A 19,856-nucleotide genomic window follows, 5' to 3' on the forward strand; every position below is an offset into this window, starting at 1 on the left:
TTAATTTCTTCAATTTATTTTACTCATTTCGCTTCCTTCTCAACACTTTCTTAAACAACACAGGAGAAACGTGTTTCCACAAGTCACCGTTTATTCCAGAATACCCAATGCATTTCGGGATTTCCCTTCGTCAGGGGTTTATCTGAGAGAAAAAAATGTATACTTTCAATACAACCCGACTTCTTAACATCAGTGTACAAACATTAAACGTTAAAAATATCGTCAATTAAACATTGTTCTCTTAAAATATTTTAGCAGTATACAACATTTATTGCTCATTTTCTCCTGATTTTGATGTATCGCGTAGCTCATTTATAAAAAAGGAAACTGCAACTTTCTTCTACATTTCTTGTTAATCCCCTCCATTACGACAATAAAATTCTGGGCGATGTAGTTTTACAAGGAAAGCTCGACACAGTGTATGTGTTTATAGACTCCTATTGAAGTATCAACGAACAAGTCGTATAGCGGGAGGGTGGAATTTCGGTCCATATTTTAGGCAGAGCACTAATTCAGAACACCGGGGGAAGGGATGTCAGGATAAAAATGGTAGAAACAGTGCGTAGTCGTGCAAGTAACAAGAGTGCGGGAGTAACCGCAGTTAGACCGTGAGACGGCGGGAACAATGTGTAAGCAGATTAGAATGATGAGGGCAAAAAGTTTACGAGCACGAGTCACGGTAAGCAGGGTATGGGACGAATTTTTTAGTTGAGACTGGAATAGAAAGTAGACAGTGGAAGCTGGGGGTTTGGATTAACTTTAAAGTTGTCGTAATGGAGGGGATTAACAAGAAATGTAGAAGAAAGTTGCAGTTTCCTTTTTTATAAATGAGCTACGCGATACATCAAAATCAGGAGAAAATGAGCAATAAATGTTGTATACTGCTAAAATATTTTAAGAGAACAATGTTTAATTGACGATATTTTTAACGTTTAATGTTTGTACACTGATGTTAAGAAGTCGGGTTGTATTGACAGTATACATTTTTTTCTCTCAGATAAACCCCTGACGAAGGGAAATCCCGAAATGCATTGGGTATTCTGGAATAAACGGTGACTTGTGGAAACACGTTTCTCCTGTGTTGTTTAAGAAAGTGTTGAGAAGGAAGCGAAATGAGTAAAATAAATTGAAGAAATTAACAGACAAAAGGATTGATAAAAGTATGGAGAAAATAGAGAAAAAATATGAAAAAATATGTAAGTTTGATTTATTGGACTTATTTGAGGATATGGCTGTGCAGCTTAACGGGGTCTAAACAGGCTTCACTTCAGTTCGTTTTCATAATTGCAGCGCAATTTGGGCGGAGCGCGGAGAGGTTTTGCACGCCGAACAAAGGTGAATAACTAATGGAAATGAACTAATCAAATATAGAATATATGAAGAAAAACAAGCATTGAAAAAAGGAGTGCATCTCACCACAACTGTTTTTGCTATGTATGAACTTACCGTCCAACGGAGGGATTGCACCCACAGAGAAGAAGAAACATGGATAAATGAAGAAGCGCATTTAACAACATGGAGAATTGCATGGAACATTCAGGAGAGCTGTTTTCGTGACACTTAAAACTGAGATTACATACAATATGACTTGGAGAACTAATTGGACACAAACAAGTTTTTATTAAGATACATCAATTTGGCATTTGCATTTATTTGTTCATGGCATTGAAAGAATTTAGTGTTACATCACATTGTGTTCAAACGAAGAGTTGGTAACTGTCTCAGAAAAGCATTCTGGGCGATGTAGTTTTACAAGGAAAGCTCGACACAGTGTATGTGTTTATAGACTCCTATTGAAGTATCAACGAACAAGTCGTATAGCGGGAGGGTGGAATTTCGGTCCATATTTTAGGCAGAGCACTAATTCAGAACACCGGGGGAAGGGATGTCAGGATAAAAATGGCAGAAACAGTGCGTAGTCGTGCAAGTAACAAGAGTGCGGGAGTAACCGCAGTTAGACCGTGAGACGGCGGGAACAATGTGTAAGCAGATTAGAATGATGAGGGCAAAAAGTTTACGAGCACGAGTCACGGTAAGCAGGGTATGGGACGAATTTTTTAGTTGAGACTGGAATAGAAAGTAGACAGTGGAAGCTGGGGGTTTGGATTAACTTTAAAGTTGTCGTAATGGAGGGGATTAACAAGAAATGTAGAAGAAAGTTGCAGTTTCCTTTTTTATAAATGAGCTACGCGATACATCAAAATCAGGAGAAAATGAGCAATAAATGTTGTATACTGCTAAAATATTTTAAGAGAACAATGTTTAATTGACGATATTTTTAACGTTTAATGTTTGTACACTGATGTTAAGAAGTCGGGTTGTATTGAAAGTATACATTTTTTTCTCTCAGATAAACCCCTGACGAAGGGAAATCCCGAAATGCATTGGGTATTCTGGAATAAACGGTGACTTGTGGAAACACGTTTCTCCTGTGTTGTTTAAGAAAGTGTTGAGAAGGAAGCGAAATGAGTAAAATAAATTGAAGAAATTAACAGACAAAAGGATTGATAAAAGTATGGAGAAAATAGAGAAAAAATATGAAAAAATATGTAAGTTTGATTTATTGGACTTATTTGAGGATATGGCTGTGCAGCTTAACGGGGTCTAAACAGGCTTCACTTCAGTTCATTGTCATTTACATTGCCATTAGCTTAATCTCTCGCAAATGTGAGACCTATTGTACCCTACGGACGAGCTCAGCAGACAGCAATTACTACCACACACACACACCCAGAGCCACACACCCAGAGCCACACACACACACCCAGAGCCAGCCACACACACCCAGAGCCACACACACACACACACACCCAGAGCCACACACACACACCCAGAGCCACACACACCCACCCAAAGCCACACACACCCACCCAGAGCCACACACACCCACCCAGAGCCACACACACACTCAGGAGAGCAAGCACAGCGAGGGGGCAGGGAAGCAAGCACAGCGAGGGGGCAGGGAAGCAAGCACAGCAAGGGGGCAGGGAAGCAAGCACAGCAAGGGGGCAGGGAAGCAAACACAGCGAGGGGGCAGGGAAGCAAGCACAGCGAGGGGGCAGGGAAGCAAGCACAGCGAGGGGGCAGGTAAGCAAGCACAGCGAGGGGGCAGGGAAGCAAGCACAACGAGGGGGCAGGGAAGCAAGCACAGCCAGGTGGCAGGGAAGCAAGCACAGCCAGGTTGCAGGGAGCAAGCACAGCCAGGGGAAGGGGAACCAGGGGGCGGGGGAGCAAGCACAGCCAGGGGGCGGGGAAGCAAGCACAGCCAGGGGGCAGGAAAGCAAGCACAGCCAAGGGGCAGGGAAGCAAGCACAGCCAGGGGGCAGGGAAGCAAGCACGGGCAGGGAAGCAAGCACGGGCAGGGAAGCAAGCACGGGCAGGGAAGCAAGCACAGCCAGGGGGCAGGAAAGCAAGCACAGCCAAGGGGCAGGGAAGAATGCACAGCTTAGAATGTCACAGTTCTTTATAAAGGGGTGCCACAGTTCTTTATAAAGGGGTGCCACAGTTCTTTATGGCAATATTTAGGGCCTTCTGCCCACTTCCCTGACGGTTTGGTGCTCCTTAGTCCCTCTATGCGCTTCGTAGCGCTCTAGTACGCTTTGTGCTGCTTCGCGGTAGGTGCCCTGCTAAACCTCACGCATCTCGCGTGAGACGGCGTACGACGCGAACACTGAACTCAGCAGTACGAGGCGTACCAGCCTCAGGAGCGCCAGCGTACGCTACAAACAGGTGCCCAGTGAAGCGCGAGGCGTACCAGCCTCCGGGGGACACAAGGAGGCGTACCAGCCTCGGGTGCACAGGCGAACGTGGCGAACTAGCTCGGAGGACACAGGGAGGCGTACCAGCCTCGGGTGCACAGGCGAACGTTGCCACTCAGTTGAAAGCGCACTATGAGGCGTGCCAGCCTCCAATACACAGGCGTAAGCGGCAAGTCAGTCTTAAAGCGCACAATGAGGCGTACCAGCCTCCGCTACCCAGGCGTACGTTGAGAGTTAGTTTTAAGCGCACAATACCTTTTCTTGCGATGTCGGATTCGGTGCGGACAGCTCTAGGCTGTCGTCCATGCGGACCACGCCATGAAGCCTACTGCCCGGCCGCCATCTTCAGAGAACTGACCAAAACAAACCAAAAAAAATAAAAATAAATAAACCACCGCCCACCGCCGCATGACGTGCTAAAAGGGGCAGGATGAGAAAAACATCGCCGGAACGCCCACGAATCGCCTCGGACCATGACGGACAGGTCTCACTTCCAATGGCTAGCCTCCATTTATGGAGCTAGCCAATGGAAGTGAGAGGCGTGACAAAGGCATCATACTGTTCTCAAAAGTTTTCGCCTGCGCGAACGCTGCTGCGCAGCGGACGCCAGGCGAAACCTAAAAGAAGGAGACATAAAGGCCAACTGATCATGTCCTGGAATTTAGCGGGCATGAAGAATAAAGTCGATGACCCAGATTGGCTAGATATAATACATAAATATAATATTCTTTGTTTTCAAGAAACGTGGCTGACCCATGAGATACATTTAAAGGGATATCAAACTTTTAACACCCCAGGTACACCAAGTAATTATGGTAGAAATTACGGTGGCTTATGTATTTATATTTCAAATGCTTCCGACATTACAGCCATCAAATTTATCTCAGCAGAGTTTTTTCAGGTTTTATTAGCTGGCCGGGTGTAAAAAAGTTGGCTATTGTAAACTTTTATAATAACGCCCATGCTTCTTCATGGGATGGCATTATCTCTAATTTAAGGCGGCACCTAAGGACCTTGGAGAAAATGGGAGCAGGAGATTTGGCACTTCTATGGGCAGGTGATTTTATTTGCTCAATTTGCACTAGCAGTGATACTGGTATCTGCCCCCTGAAGGAGAATAGGGCAGAAGCATCAAGCCACTTTGCCCATTTAGGGATAGGAGATCTGCTGAATGCACTGATCTATGAGTTTGACCTGGGCTTTGTAAATGAAATTTGCTCTCCAACGAAGGATTTTAAACCCACCTTCAATGGAAGAGGGGCAAACTCCATAATTGACTTTGCCCTACTATCCCTTAGATATCAGCGTTTAGTCCTGTCCTGGGAGACTTTAGATCTTGCTTTCAGTGATCATTACCCTATTTCCTTCTCCTTATTAATAAAAGGACAGACACCAACAAATGAGGCGGTTTATCATACGCCAATAACTTTAGGCAGCACAAACGGCTATTTCATTAAGTGGGAGAGGGTAGATCCTGATATCTTTCTACATAATTTGGTCATCAGAGTTCCTGACCACTTATTGATCTGTCTGTCTGAATCCGAAAGCCCCCAACATGTTCTTGATTCTTTTGCAGAAATTACTACTGAGATAAAGAAATTGTTGTCAAGACCATACAAAAAACATTCTCATAAAGGGAAGAGCTGGTTTAATAAAGACTGCTCAAAGGCACATAAAAACCTAATACTCGTATTACATGAATCACCAAGATCATTAGAACGGGTTAGACAGGTGCGAAAACTCTACCGAACCTCCCTAGCTAGAAGGAGACTAGAATTGAAATGTGAAATTTGGCAGAGCCTCCATGAAGCTTGCTTAAAAAATGATAATATTACCTTCTGGAGGGCTGTTAACACTCCTTTTTTCCTAGACAAAGATACTGACATACTGGACATAGCAGTATCAGGAGATGTTTGGGTTGAGCATTTTTCTACCTTGTATAAGAACCCTAACCTACAGGTGACTGATAATGCTACTGAAATTCTGGACTCCCCTGAGCAGTTCCCACTGGGGATTGTCTTTGAGCATAAGGAGGTATTGAGGGCTATTAAGGATAGTGCCTCAGGAAAGGCACCGGGACCAGATTGTGTTCCTATCGACATATATAAAAGTGAGTTCGAATTGTGGTCACCTTTATTAACAAATGTCTTAAATAGCATTAATGTTTTAGGTTTTATTCCTATATGGCCAGAGGCAATAGTGGTGCCAATTTTTAAAAAAGGGGAATAGAAATGATCCTGCCTGCTACCGTCCAATATCTCTTTTAGACGCCCTAATGAAGGTAGCAGGCAGAATCATTTTTAATAGGCTGCAGGATTGGGCGGAGGAACACCAGGTTATATCCACTTTTCAATATGGTTTCCGCCCAGGTAAGGGAACGATAGAACAGGGCCTCAATTTAGCATTGCTGACTGCAAAATACACTCAAGCAAAGAACGAAAGTCTTTTTATAACATTTGTGGACTTAAGTTCCGCGTTTCACTGCGTCGACCATTCCATGTTATGGGAGACGTTAGTAGGCATGGGCATAGAACAGCAGATTATACTATTTATTAAAGAACTGTATAGGGATGCAGGGGCGAGGGTAAGGTACGGGAGGGATGGGGCATGCTCTGATGAATTCAGTATTAATAGAGGAGTGAGACAAGGGTGCATCTTGGCACCTTTTATCTTCATTCTATATATAAACAGTGTGGCGGAGCACCTTAAGATCTTCCAGTACGATTATCCGGCTGTGGGTGGAAATTCCATTCCCATCCTTTTGTACGCGGATGACGCTGCAATTGTATCTCGCACCATCATCGGCCTGCAAAGGGCGGTGGCTGGATTCTCAGATTATATGAATGCACGCGGCTTTTAATTAATGTTCCCAAGACATACTCTATGAGATGTAGTGTCACTCTGAAATCATTTAAGGCAATCTTTTTGAACAAGAAAAAAATAGAAAACACAACCAATTTCTCTTACTTAGGAGTAAATTTCGATTGTAGGGGGAGTTGGACTAAGGCAGTGTATGCCAGAAACCTGGCTCTTAGTAGAGCTAATGGAGCCTTGAAAAACTTCGCAAGGAAATTAGGTGGACGTCCAGTTAAAGAACTTATACAAATATGCAAAGCAAAATGCATTCCCACCGGCACTTATGGCGCTGGTATCTGGGGCTTAACCAGAACTGACCAGATACAACTTACTGAAAACGATTTCATCCGTTACTTACTGGCAACACCTAAATCAATGTCTATTTACTTCGGCCATAGTGAACTGGGGATCCCATATATTGAGGATATAATTAAATCCTCCCCTCTTCTTCTATGGCACAAGATCTGGACTACTCCAGAAACATCCCTAAACAGGGATGTTATTTTGGATTGCCTACAGTTAGATGGAGTACGAAACATTAAATGGTTGGAATATGTTAAAAGCATGGCAATAGACATCGGCCATAAAGAATATTTTGAAAACCCAGCATGCTTAGAATCTGTCCCTAGGCGTATGCTTAAAAAACTGATATTGGAATTCTTAGACAACAGAAGATGGCTTGTCGAAAAAAATAAATACACGGTTAAGGCAAGCCAGGCCATTGCCCCTTATAAAGGTATACAACTTTATTTAATAATAGATGCTAGCCCTTTTTCGAGAATGTTACTGACTAGGTTTCGGGCAGATACCTATTATCGCCTGATAACGTTCCCAAATTGCAATGATTGGTCAAAACGGTTGGCAAAGTGTCACTGTGATGCGTCATCGGACCAATCAAATATTCACTCTATTCTCTTCTCAAATTCTATGTGGCACCAAGGAAATTGTTTTTAAAGCCTATTTTTATTAAATGGGGCATTATGGGATGTAGAGTTGCTTATTGTAAGTTGAAGATGCTGGAAACAGCTTTTGAGGTAAAAGCAGTGGCATCATATTTGAGAATATTAATTGCCTTGAGGAAGACCATGTGAGTCGTGGGATTTACTCCGCTTTGATTGCAACCTGCATTAATTTTTCTTTTACCCGAAATTTGCTGTTCAAAAGTGCACCTCCGATTCCTCATCCCCTAATTTCAGACTGATTTTATCAAATATGATGGATTATTTATTATGATCGTTTTTAAAATGTGATATGTCATATGATTGTATTTGCTATTTAATGACGTATTGAATGTATTGTATTTGTGCTTTTATGATTTTGCTCAAAAATCGAATAAAGCTATTTTAAAGTAAAGTAAGAGTCAAATGAAGTGATTCCTCTTCAACCTTTTGGTTCAGTGGCAGTATATTGTTAATATTATCAATTGAGATCACAGACAAAAACACTGTAGTCTTTATGTATTATTCCATTTATTTTAGTTTCTTAAAGCACATAAGTCAAGGGGACATATCTTCTTCTCATCTTTTTTTCCAGGTTCAAGCGAAACTAGGCCACTGTGGAGGAAGTATGTTCCTCATAGGAAGAAGATAAGGCAAAGGTAAGTGCTCACAGGTAATGTTTATCATTCAAAGGGAAATGGTTTTGTGAGGGAGTGCAACCGGTTATTTAAAACTCCTGTCCCACCATCATGTGAATCACAAAGACTGATAAAGGCCTTGACTCGCGAACGTGGTATCTATCACCTGGTCAAAGTACCTATTCACACGAGTTTCAATAAGCCAAAGAAAAATAAACAACGAGGATTTTCCAACTATGAGGAAATGGCCCAATTGGTTTATGTTTTAAAAAAGTATATATATATTCTATAGTGGGGTGTATGAGTTCCTGTACAGTTGTGCCACACCTGCCCCTTAAACCAGAGTGCCTTCTGTCCTCCGTGTCCTGGTGTCCTCCTGATCAGAACGTCAGCCAGCCACGTTCCTCCAGGAATGTTGCAGGGCGTCTCGCGTTGATGGTGGCCTCACGGCTTTCTTCTGTCTTCCTCAGCAAGCTCAAAGTTCTTCAGTGCGATGCGGGCTGTGCTTGTCACGGCTTCTAGAGTCTCCCGGGATGTCTCTCTTCTCGTTGTTGTAGACGGCTCTCCTGTCTCCTCTCGGCATTCTTCAGCTGACGTTTGCCGTTTTACATTGCAGAGTTGAGGTGAATCCCACTCCTTCTCTCAGGCCAAAGTTCAAGCCCTGCCCTCTCTGGTTCACAGACTTCCAGGCAGCCTGTGAAATGAAAAGTGCATCTTGTGATGTAGGAGCAGAGGGGAAGGGCCAAGGTAAAGAATCGTCCACACCCTCTTCGGGTAAAAAGGTTAACCGGGAGAGATAGTCAGCGTTGCCTTGCTCTTTGCCCGCTCTGTTTTGCACTTCTAAGTGGAAGGGTTGCAAAGATGAAAAACATCTTGGAATTCTGTTGCTGTTTCTTTTATTTCATTGGAGCCATGAAAGGGGAGCACGATCAGTGTATAGTACAAATGACCTACCCGTTAGGTAGTAACTAAGTTTCTCAACACTCCATTTAAGAGCAAGGCACTCTTTTTCAATGGTAGGGTACACATGTTCTTTAGGGAGTACTTTCCTACTGATATAAAAAAGAGGTCTTTCCTGTCCCTCCAGGTTCAGTTGAGACAATACTGCCTCAATACCCACATAGAAGCATCCGTCTGTAATATAAAGGTCTTGTTGAAATCGGGGGAGAGTAACACAGAAGCTGTGTTGAGGGCAGTTTTCAATTTTTGGAAGGCTTCAAGAACTGTGGGAGAGGGGTGTTCAAAATCAGAAGGGGAGACAAGTTTCTTAACATATCCGTAGGGGAGCAGACAGTTCAGAGAAGCAAAGAATACATCTTTGATAATTCCCAGCAGAAATGCTCTCAGTTCTTTTTTATTAGTTTGGATATGGATTTCAATTATGGTTTTTATCTGCTCTGTTTGGGGTTCAATAACACCCTCCCCAAGGAGGTAACCCAAGTATTTGACTTTATGATGCACAAATCTTGATTTGTTTGCATGAATAAGGAGGTTAGCTTATTGTAGCTTGGGCAGGATTGAATGTAGGTGTTTAATGTGTTCTCGCCAGGTCTTACTATCTACCACTATATCGTCCAAATAAATGGACGAATACCTTTTATGTTTTAGGAGCAGAGTATCAATGGGTCTATGGAAGGTGGTGAGGACACCGTATAAGCCAAATGGCAAAATGGTAAACTGATATAAAACATCAGACGTAGCACAGGCAGTCTTTTCTTGATCTGAAGGATTTAAGGGGATCTGCCAATACCCTTTTGTTAAATCGATGGTACTTATGTGGTGAACCTCTCCCAGTTTTTCAATCAACTCATCTACTCTTGGTAAAGCATATCCATCCAGTTTAGAGACCCTATTTACTGCTCTGAAGTCTATACAAAAGTGTAGCCTGCTGTCAGGTTTTGGAACAAAGACAATAGGGGGCAGCAGTCACTCTTGGATGGGACAATGACTCCCAGCTCAAGCATTTGTGTAACTTTAGTCTGGAGGGAGAGTCTATGTGCTTCTGGAATGCACTAGGAACATTGTTTTATAACAGCTCCTTACTGTGTTGGTATGGACTACATGGCCAGATTGGTTTTCCCAGGAAAGTCTGAAAAGATATTTGAAAAGGATGTTAATGCCCTAAGAAGTTCTTTTCTTTCTTCTTCAGAAAAAGTAGTGTTTACATCAGTTTTACCTATACTACTTCCTGTCTTTTCTACAGGCACTGCTACTGGGTGAACATTTCGGCGTGGGGGTCCCAACCATTTTTTTAAAAAGTTGATATGATAGTTGTTTTTTCTTTTGAGAAAGACGTATCTGGTAGGTCACTTTTCCTATCCTCTTTGTATTTTTATAGGGACCTTGACACTCCTTCATTTTGTGGTGGAAGTAGGCAAACAAACTAAAGCCCAATATCCAACTGCAAGCTCTCTCCATTGTTTGCCTTTGTCATAGAACAAATCCTGTTTCTGTTGACTTTTTTCTAGGTTTTCATGAGCTAACACTCTCAGTTTCCCTATCCAGGATTTAAGTTGCTTAGCATAATCTAGATGGGAACTAGCCTCATCTTCGGCATCTCTTTTCAATGCCTCCTTCATTATTTCTAAGAGTGCACGTGGTCATATCCCAAAAAGTAGTTAGAAAGAGGAGATACCTAAGCAACTCTGAACTTGGCTTCGTAACACAAAAATCGCAATATATAGTAATTGGTCCCTAGTTTTCCCATTACCAGACAACATTTTCTTTAAAGTCAACTTAAGACTCCCAATATATCCATCAACGAGACCCTCTGTCTGGGGATGGTACACAGAAGTGGTTAGATGTTTAATATTCAATTGCTTATACACTTGCTTCATTATTTTAAACACGAAAGGTGTGCCTTCATTGTAAAGATTTCCAGAGAAAATCCCATACGCAAAATCACTTCTATATGGTATTGTGCAATGACTTTAGAGGAAATAACCCTTAAGTGGGTGGTTTCTGGATGCCGTGTAGTATAATCAACTATGACTAACATGTAATGGAAACCTTTTGTAGAGCGAGGTAAAAGCTATCCTTATCCTATCTAAGGGCTTACTTATTATAGGTAATGGTTGTAAGGGTACTTTGTGAGGTTGGTACGGGTTTTTTCTTTGATATATGATATGCTCTTGGCAATACTGCTTGGTTTGGGCATATAGTTCTGGCCCAAAGAAATTCTGCAAAATGGCCTGACTGGTCTTTTCTACCCCAGAATGTCCAGCTAAGAGATGTGAGTGTGCAAAAAACAACACTTCATCTCAAAACTCAAGAGGAACTAACAATTGGGGGGTATCCCCAGCTTTGGCCACATGATACAGGAGTCCTTTTTGTATAATAAAATAGGGGTAGACTGGGTTAGGGGAATCCTGAGTGTCTCTGGTGCTTTGCCACGCATGTTGGAGGGTACTTCGATTTAGTTGGGTGACCCTAAATCGTTTATCTAGGACCCTCGACTCGGGTGTCAAAAGAATATTGTGGATAGGGGGATCTCCCGTGACTCTTTGGGTTGAGGATTGATTCCTGTTTGTACAATTTCCAAGCAATAGCTAAAAAAATAAGGATTGTCTGTATCAAAAATGATTTTTTCAGGTAAATAAGGGAGGACCCCCATCTTCAACCCTACTTTCTTGTCTTGAAGCATTAGTAAGGGTTAACTGTGTTCCTGGATATATTTTAGTGTCCCCATGCACGCAACACATCCTTACTCTTTCATTTGGGACTATTTGGGAGGGATGTACTAACTCACTTTTAACTACTGACTGTCTGGATCCTGAGTCTAGTAAAGTAGTAACAGGTATGCCATTAAGCTTTAAACTCACGTAGTATATGGGCCGAGTTCCTTAAACATAACGTACTGCTCAGGGTACATAGCTGACATGGATGGGCTCTACTTCCACTTATTTCTTTCTCTTCTTAATGAACCTGGCTATATGCCTCCTCTTCCCACATTCATAACCATGAGGTCCGTTATTTACAATGGGTTTTGGTTTCCCCAATTTAATCTTGGGGGGTTTTATGGTGTTTGTTGTGTTTTCTTTCCCACTTATGGAAAGAAAATGGTAAAGGCTTAATTGTCCTCTCAAAGTCCGTGGGAGCTCCTCAGGACTGAGCACGTGTGAATGTAGTAGCCATCTCTACAGCGTGGTCTGAGATTAGTCCTGCATGCTGTCATAGCCACTTCTGAGTTTGGAAGGGGAGAGCGTCTAGATACTGCTGAAGGTTAATATTTTCCATACTCTCCTCCCTATAGACTCTAGGGTGCTCCTCTCTCTTTGAAATTTTAATCTGTGAGTTTCATCGTCGTCACCGAAGCGCTCTAGGATGGCTTTCTTGACTTCAACATAGGTGGAAGTGCTATCCCTATAAGAGCGTTGATATGCGGCTTGTGCTTCTTCAGTTAATAATGGTGCAAGATAGAAGAACCACTGATCCTGTGGCCAAGTACTGTCTCGAGCAGCCCGTTAGAAATTAGGAAATACGGCCACTGGATCGTCCCCGGAAACATACTTTTGTAGGGGAACATTAGCACCAAGAAGAGCAAGACTCCGTCCTTGACCCCTTCCAGCAACCATTTGGGTTTGTCCTCTGTCATTTTGGTCATGTTCTCCCCTTGGGAACAGATGGCATAAGCAAGCACTGTTCTATCTATTTCAGCCCATTTTATGTGTTTCTTAAAGGCTCATTCCAGTTTGTGCTCCCCTTCAGTAGTTGATACACAATATGTTCTATCCTCTTTCAGATGGCCTTATGCCCGCATTCTCCACCACGTGTCAACTTTGCGGTTAAGTGATAGTTTATTGTTAATATTATCTTTTGAGATCACAGACGAAAACACTGTAGTCTTTATGTATTATTCCGTTTATTTTAGTTTCTTAAAGCACATAAGTCAAGGGGACATACTGTCTTCTCGTCTTCTTTTCCAGGTTCAGTAGACCTGAGGCCACCGTGGAGGAAGTATGCCCCTCAGAGGAAGAAGATAAGGCAAAGGTAAGTGCTCACAGGTAATGATTATCATTCAAAAGGAAATGGGTTTGTGAAGGAGTGCACTGGGTTATTCAAAACGCCTGTGCTACCACTATGTGAATCACAAAGACTGATAATTTCCTTGACTTACGACAGTGGTATTTATCATCTGGTCAAAGTACCTATTCACACAAGTTTCAGTAAGCCAAAGGAAAGAAAAAGAAGCAATGAGGGTTCCACAAATATGAGGAAATGGCCCGATTGGTAAATTAACAATATATATGTATATATATTCTCTTTTGGGGTCTTTGAGTCCCTGTACAGTTGTGCCCCTTAAAACGGAGTGCCTTCTTTCCTCTGTGTCCTGGCGTCCTCCCGGTCAGTAACCTACCGCCTCTCGTCTCTTCCCAGCAAGCGAGCACGTACCTTAGCCAGCCACATTCCTCCAGGAACGTGGCGCGGTCTCTTATGTTAACGACGGCCTATTGCCTTTCTCTCGTCTTCCTCACCAAGCATGACGTTCTTCAGTGCGATACGGGCTGTGATCATCTTGGCTTCTTGAGTCTCCGTGGACGTCTCTCTTCTCGTGGTTGGAGATGGCTCTCCTGTTGGGTTTTTTCCGCTGACGCCTGATTTTCTACGTTGCAGAGTTGAGGTGAATCCCACATCTTTCTCTTGGGCTTAGTTCAAGCCTCGCACCCTCCGGTTCAGGTGTAGCAGTCTTAAAGGCACAGGACGTCCAGGCAGCAGGTGAAAGGAAAAGTGTGTCTTGCGATGTAGGAGCAGAGGGGAAGGGCCAAGTTCATCCACACCCTCTTCCCCATCACGTCCCCACATCTTGGATTGGTTAAACTCAATAAAAATCAATGGGAAGGCAACCATGGTAAAGTAGGCTATAGTCAGGAAGTCTAGCCCATCAAGGCACCATCACTTCCTGTGACGGCATCCCCTATAGTGGGATGGTGCTCCCGGGAACCCAAACTCCCTTCTTCTGAATAGTCACATGTGAGGAGGACCTTGCACCAACACTCGCCACAGCAGATAAGTTAAAGTGCGGGCACATTCTTTGGATGCACCCGATCCTTCCAATGGGTTGTGCTCAGTGGGTGTGACGTAGTTCCCAACAAGGGCGCATCTTAGGAGCGTGCCAGACAGTATTCCCTCCCTCTGAAGCTATAGGTTTATTTGGATGTAAGCGAATAAATATTTGTGCCAACCTTGGGGTGTGGACAGAAGTAGCTGGTTCCCAAGATTGATCGCTGATGGGATAACCCTTCCAACACACTACAAACTGCACCTTTCCTGAAAAATGTCAGAGACATTAAACTCCAAAACAGTTAAACTAACACTGAAGGTAGACCAACTCAAAAAAACGGCTCAGAATATAGGATTCCAATTTGAAACATGGAACAACCTGGATGAACTCTCCAGGAAGCAGGAAGTTTAATGTCGACAGCATGAGTTTACCTACAGAAAAGGGACCCAAAAACATGGACAAAGTTTAGGGTGTCTTCCATGAAGTGGCAAAAAACTGAAGGAGAGCCAGACCTTATCTCACCCAGAACAATTTGGGGCAGGTTGACAATGCTTGTCAGCAAGTGTCTTTATTTTGTCTTTGGCTATAGACAGGATCTTTCTAACAGAATCTCTTACTGACACTAGATGTTCCAAAAATGCAGAGGCTGCTGTCACCAGAGAGTCCTTTGGAACATTTTCAGGACTTATTCTAGGATGAAGACCTTGCAAACAAATAAAAGGAGAAACTCCAGTGGCACTATGTGTTCTGTTCCAGGCGAATCCTGCATAGGGCAATAAAGAAGCGCAGTTATCACATTTAGCATTACAAAAACATCATAGAAATTGTTCCAGAATTTGGTTATTATGTTCTGAGAGACCCCTAGTCTGGGGATGGAGTCCTGATGATAAAGATCTTGCAATTCCAAGGGTAGAGGAAGCTTCTTCCCAAAACTTGTCAAATTAATTGGGGCCCTCTATCAGAAATTATTGTTGACAGGAGTCTATGCAAACAAAAGATTTCAGAAATAAACCGCCATATGTGATGCTGTCGGTATCTTCTTGAATGCTGAAAAATGGGCCATCTTGGAAAATAGGTTGAAAGTTACCATGATCACTGTAAATCCCTCAGATTTGGGACAGGCCACAATAAAATATGCGATATGATATGTGAGGGTTTGGGAGCTACTGGCAACAGGCTTAGAAGACCATAGGTCTTAGAATGAGAAGCCTTAAATGGGTTACAAATTGTGCATGAAGATACATATTGCTCCACATTAAAGTGGGCCACCGAAAAGATTGCAGGATTAGATTCAGGGTGTTCTTCTTGCCGCAATCGCTTGCACTTACAGTGTCGTGACATTCATTCAGTATAGACCTTTATAAGTCTGGAACAGGAACAAACAGCTTTATTGAAATAGTATAGGTCATTTTGCTTCTTGAGCTTAAAATGCTCACAAAACTCCTTCAGTATTTCCTTCTTCAGAGATAGATAAGCCTGCTTGAACTTCTCTAAAAGGAGATGGCTAAAGATATTATCTGTTCTGGAGCCAAAATGGTTTTAGGTTGAATTACCTGAAGAAAGGAAACCTGATGGGATAAAGAATCAGCTAGAATATTACTGGATCCAGGAAGAGTGGGAAAAAGAATATGCCAATGGGCTTGTCAACTGTTCTGACATTTATCCTCTTGCTTCACCTGGAGATTATGGCGCTCCGTCCTTATCTCAAAAGAATGACGGTCACCTTGGAGTAGGTGTCTCCATTCCTTGCAGGCTTTTTTAATTGCCGACAGTTCTCGTTCTATCACAGAATAGTCCTGTTCCAAAGGGGATAAGGATCTTGAATGATATAAGATTGGATGTTCCAATCCATCATCTTCCTGGAAGTGCTATAAAACAGCCCCTAAAGTTCTTTCAGACGCATCTATATCTGCAATGAATTTCCTCATAGGGTCTGATTGCCAAAGAACTGTAGCCAATGAAAAAGCCTCTTTCGAAGCTTGAAAGGCACTTTCAGCTTGATGATCCCAATGGAGCCCTATACCAAAGTTTTCCTTCTTTAATAATGGAGAGATTTTGCAATAATAGACAGAAAAGTTGTTAAGGAACTGCCTTTAAAAACAGAATGCCAGTTTAATACTGGTTGAGTCTTCCTGTGATCCATTGAAAACTCATTGGGAGAAATAATGAATTCCAAGTACTTCACTTCAGTTTGTTCAAACAAACATTTCGCTGGGTTAAAAGTTAAAGAATGGTCTCTTAATCTTTGCAGAACATTTCGGACATGTAGACAATGTTCTTTAAAGGACCTGGAAAAGATCATGATATCATCTGGATAGACAATCACATTTAGAACTGAAAGGTCTGAAAAGATATCCATGAAATATTGAAAAATGGACGGGTATTGCACAAACTGAAGAGCATCCCCGATATTCGAAATGTCCATATGGAGTACAAAATGCTGTTTTTTTTCATCCCTAGGCTTTATCCTTCATAAATGATATACCCCTCCGAGATTCAACTTGGTGTACTCTTGAGCTCCTCTTACCAACTCCAAGGTAGCCTTAATCTTGATATTTTTTTTTCTCTCTCTCTGGTCTATACAGTGTCTTAATTCCTTTGATTTTTTTGGCACAAAGAAATGAGGAGATGTCAAGGGAACGATTAGAACATTTTCTAGATTATCATCAAAATCCTTGCGTGGAACCTTCTTCTCAAATTCAGAGAGCAGCTGCCTCCTGCCATAAGGTATCTCAAATCCTGGTATTAAATTTTGACACACTCACAACTGTGGTGCGGAGGCAAGGTCTTAGGCTTTGATTCCTCAAATACATCACCAAATAATGTTCAGGAATCAAAGATCAATTATCCATCATTGTTGCAGACTTTTCACTTGGCAATAGTTTTTCATCATCTTCACTCAGTTTTGAACATAAACAATTTTGGGCACAAAATTCATAACAGAAGGATAAAACCCTGATTACACAATTAATATATGGGTTGTGCCGGACCAACCATGGGACAAAAAATCACAGTTGGGTTAGGGTATGTAATTAAATCAAATTCCAAGCATTCCTGATGATTAAATAACTCCACTTGAAGAAGCTTAGTGCACTAGGTGATAGGACTGGAAACTATAGGAGTTCTAGCTACTGTGTGAACAGTATCTGCTCGTGCTGTGTCTTGCATTAGGAAATGATTCTTGAAAGCCCAACCCTTATCCATTAAAATACCTGTAGCTCCTGAATCCAGTAAAGCCAAAACTGAAATGAAGGGAGACGTGTTTCCTTTGGAAATTAATAGCAGAAACAAGGAAACATGCTTAGATTTTCCTGAGGGTTCAGAAGACAATACCTGAGGAAGTGATGCATCATTCAAACCTTCCTTCCTCCTATGGAATGGGTTTACTCATTTCCTGAAGTATTTATAGGTCTCACTGGACATTGGCACAAAATATGCCCACTCTTACCACAATATAGGTGGTCTCCTTGACCAGCGTCTATGCCTTTCTTCTTTATATACAGGAACTCAGTGATTCCTATCTGCATTGGTTATTCTGAAGCGCCATTTGAGTGGGTTCTCAGTTTTCAGAGTGGAGGTATTCAAGGAGTAGAGACAGAGGAATGACTGCAAACTGTCTTCTTTTCCTTCAGTCGGTGTTTGATTATATAATGCTGACTCAAACACCTCATTAAGAGAAGTGAGATGAGGAATGTGAATAAGTTCATCCTTGATATCATCCTTCAGTCTTCTGCAAAGCAAAGTTAACAAGGTTTGCTCCACCCTCATTGTTTTAGCTATATGCTTAAAATGTGCCATATAGGACAAAACATCCTAACAACATTGTTGAATTTCGCAATGAGCCTCCTCTGTAGAACTCTTTAAGTTGGGTCTCTCGAACATTCGGCTAAAGTCTATCACAAAGGTAGAATAATTATCCAAACTCGAGTCTACTGGCGTTATTAAAGGCAGTCCCTGGCAAAAGCTGCTCCTGTTTGACAGCTAATTATATAACCCACCTTAATCCTGTCTTGGGAAAATTGGGTAGGCTGAAAAGCAAAATGGACAGTCAAAGAATCCATGAAGTCCTTTGATGTATTAGGATTTCCACCAAAATGCTGAGCTCCACAGGTATTGGCGGGAACTCAAAGGGCACTCTGGTTGACAAGGCTTGGCATAATATTGCATTTTCAGTGCGCAAAGAGTCCAATTCCGCAGGTTGCTGTTGTATGGTACCCTATACTGCTTGTGCAGAATCCATCTTTACCAGGGTACTTTGGTGTTGTAACCTTTCAAGAGCTGTATGCAAGCAAACACACCTGGTTCTGAAGGATTTGGATATGAAGGCTGGACAATCGCCTCCGATAGATCTGAAGGTTTAGTTATGAAGTCTGGACAATCGCCTCCGGAAGATACCTTGCCAGACAGTAATGAAAACTAGTTTTCCGTGAGTGGCACCATAGTTCATGTGTTTCCAGAACTTTGGAAGGAAATGGTAAAAGAGAGGGGCAGTAGATTTTTATGGACAGTTTATCTTCACCTTGCTTTTTGGCAGCAGAATGACAGTGGCCTCTGTAAAGGAACAGGGCATCATTCCTTGAGAGAGGGATTAATTTGAGAGGGATAGTAACAGGACAGCAATTTCCGACTGGAGCATTTTAAAATGCGAAGAAAACAAGAATCCAAAGGAAAAATAGATTCCACCTAAGACATCAGAAAAACAGAATAATCTTTGTCAATGGATGTGAACCTGTACACGGTAGTGGGATTCTTGTCCGGGACAGGCCATGACATCCCAGGCTCCGTAGGAATGTTGGAAATACTATCCTTAATTTTATTTATTTTATCTATCAAATAGCTATTCAGCAAATCGTAAAACTCCTACGTAGGTACGATTAGCTGAACTATTCTATCAGAGGCTGAGAGTTCATTTACCATCTAAAAAGTATATTCTTGTCTATTGGTAGAGGCCATGATTTTATTAGTAAAGGAGACTTTAGTTTGATTTAATAAAATCTTTTACTCTGTCTTTTTTTTCTTTATCCTAGATTCCACTTTATTGTCTTTTCACTAATAATGTTTCAATTGGCGTAACTAAGTTTTGCTTCCTTTAGTTCATAGAAGAACTAAAGGTTCTTCTATGCCTTGGGTCTGTAGCTTAGAGGCTCATTACGATTCCAGCCGTATGAGCGTCCGACCGACATCGCTACTAGTGGGTGATCCCACCCCTGTATTACAATGCGACCGCCAGCATGGGAGTTGTAAATATGCCTTTTTCAATTGCAGCTTGCGCTATGACCCAGAAAAGGGCTGCATCACAAGTTGCATTTGAAAAAGGCATATATTTAAACGTCCATGCATGGATGTTTGGGGGAGCACCACATGTGACTCCGGGCCCCATACTGGAGTCCCAGGGGGACGGGACCCTGCTAGGGGCCCCCAAAGTCCCTTCCGTCTGCTTGTACATGGCAGTTGGACCGACATGTACAGGCCGAGGGAAACAGACAGTGTAATCCTACAGCGGTTCCTGAGCAGGTCACCGCCCCTATTGTAGGGAATTCGGTCTCACTGCTGCACCAACGGGCTCAAGGAAAAGCAACAGTTGGTCCATCCGCCTAATGCCTCCGACCACCGGATCATAATCTGGCGGTCGCACCACTTCTGTGGGGGTCGATGGGTGGGCCCA

General features: G+C 42.4%; 1 protein-coding gene across 4 annotated transcripts in view; it reads left to right on the plus strand.

Annotated features, from left to right (window-relative positions):
• C5_1H9orf43 (chromosome 5_1 C9orf43 homolog) overlaps nucleotides 1-19,856 on the plus strand; it is a 217,362-nt gene that overhangs the window by 28,758 nt on the left and 168,748 nt on the right. For 3 of the 4 annotated variants that reach the window (XM_078642191.1, XM_078642189.1, XM_078642192.1), the window contains exons 2-3: nucleotides 8,148-8,211; nucleotides 13,116-13,179. The gene's annotated coding sequence lies outside the window, so the exon portion shown is untranslated. Of the gene's footprint in view, nucleotides 1-2,483; nucleotides 2,550-8,147; nucleotides 8,212-13,115; nucleotides 13,180-19,856 lie in introns of those variants that run through there. The other variant, XM_078642190.1, reaches the window with a different exon arrangement.

This window comes from Lissotriton helveticus, chromosome 5_1 (assembly GCF_964261635.1).
Source record: "Lissotriton helveticus chromosome 5_1, aLisHel1.1, whole genome shotgun sequence".
In the NCBI taxonomy this organism is placed as follows: domain Eukaryota; kingdom Metazoa; phylum Chordata; class Amphibia; order Caudata; family Salamandridae; genus Lissotriton; species Lissotriton helveticus.